The 1,521-nt window shown below is 38.7% G+C and overlaps 1 pseudogene across 1 annotated transcript; it reads left to right on the top strand.

Moving 5' to 3' along the window:
- The first annotated feature begins 703 nt into the window (after nucleotides 1-703).
- LOC108289709 lies at nucleotides 704-1,415 on the top strand (annotated as a pseudogene). The gene has a single exon (XR_001819276.2). The product of XR_001819276.2 is annotated as a 60S ribosomal protein L7-like (transcript).
- The last annotated feature ends 106 nt before the right edge of the window (nucleotides 1,416-1,521 follow it).

Here is a 1,521-nt window from a genome sequence, read left to right as displayed (position 1 = left end):
TTCTCCTCGAAGAGGTCCTTTACATTCTTTGTTAGTTGTTTTCCCAGATATTTTATTCTCTTTTTAGCAATTGTGAATGGTACTTCATTCTTGATTTGGCTCACTTTAAGTCTGTTATTGTTGTATAGGAATGCTTGTGATTATTGCCCATAGATTTGTATCCTGAAACTTTGCTGAAATTGCTTATAAGTTTAAGGATATTTTGGGCTAAGACGATAGGGTCTTCTAAATATACCATCATGTCATCTGCAAATAGAGACAGTTTGACTTCCTCCTCTCTTAATTGAATACGGTTTATTTCTTTTTCTTGCCTGATTGCTCTGGCTAGAACTTCCAACATTATATTGAATAGGAGTGGTGAGAGAGGGCATCCTGGCCTAGTGCCAGATTTCAAAGGGAATTTTTCCAGTTTTTGCCAATTCAGTATGATATTGGCTGTGGATTTGCCATAAATAGCTTTTATTGTTTTGAAATACGATCATTCAATATCTAGTTTATTGAGAGTTTTTAGCATAAAGGGTTGTTGAATTTTGTCAAAGGACTTCTCTGCATCTATTGATATAATCATGCGGTTTTGCTCTTTTTCTGGCTGGAACCATAGAGAGTGTAGAAGAGAAGAAGAAGAGGAAGGTTCCTGCTGTGCCAGAAACCCTTAAGAAAAAGCGAAGGAATTTCGCAGAGCTGAAGATTAAGCACCTGAGAAAAGTTTGCCCAAAAGATGCTTCAAAAGGCAAGGAGGAAGCTTATCTATGAAAAAGCGAAGCATTATCACAAGGAATATAGGCAGATGTGCAGAACTGAAATTTGAATGGCGAGGATGGCAAGGAAAACTGGCAACTTCTATGTACCTACCTGCAGAACCCAAACTGGCGTTTGTCATCAGGATCAGAGGTATCAGTGGTGTGAGCCCAAAGGTCCGAAAGGTGTTGCAGCTTCTTCGCCTTCGTCAAATCTTCAATGGAACTTTTGTGAAGCTCAACAAGGCTTCAACTAACATGCTGAGGATTGCAGAACCATATATTGCATGGGGGTACCCAAATCTGAAGTCAGTAAATGAAATAATCTACAAACGTGGTTATGGCAAAATCAAAAAGAAGCAAATTGCTTTGACAGATAACGCTTTGATTGCTCGATCTCTTGGAAAATACGGCATCATCTGCATGGAGGATCTGATTCATCAGATCTATACTGTTGGAAAATGCTTCCAAGAAGCAAATAACTTCCTGTGGTCCTTTAAATTATCTTCTCCATGGGGCGGAATGAAGATAAAGACCACCCATTTTGTAGAAGGTGGAGATGCAGGCAACAGGGAGGATCAGATCAACAGGCTTATTAGAAGAATGAACTAAGGTGTCTCCCATGATTATTTTTCTAAGCTGGTCAGTTAATAAACAGTACCTGCTCTCAATTGAAAACAAAAATAATAATAATAATGTGGTTTTTGTCTTTGGTTCTGTTTGTGGTGAATTACGTTTATAGACTTGCATATGTTGAAACAGGCTTGCATCCGTGGGATGAAGC

This window comes from Cebus imitator, unplaced genomic scaffold (genome assembly GCF_001604975.1).
Source record: "Cebus imitator isolate Cc_AM_T3 unplaced genomic scaffold, Cebus_imitator-1.0 Scaffold412, whole genome shotgun sequence".
Classification (NCBI taxonomy): Eukaryota; Metazoa; Chordata; class Mammalia; order Primates; family Cebidae; genus Cebus; species Cebus imitator.
The sequence above is the reverse complement of the archived record's forward strand: the minus strand, read 5'-3'. Positions and strand labels throughout refer to the sequence as shown.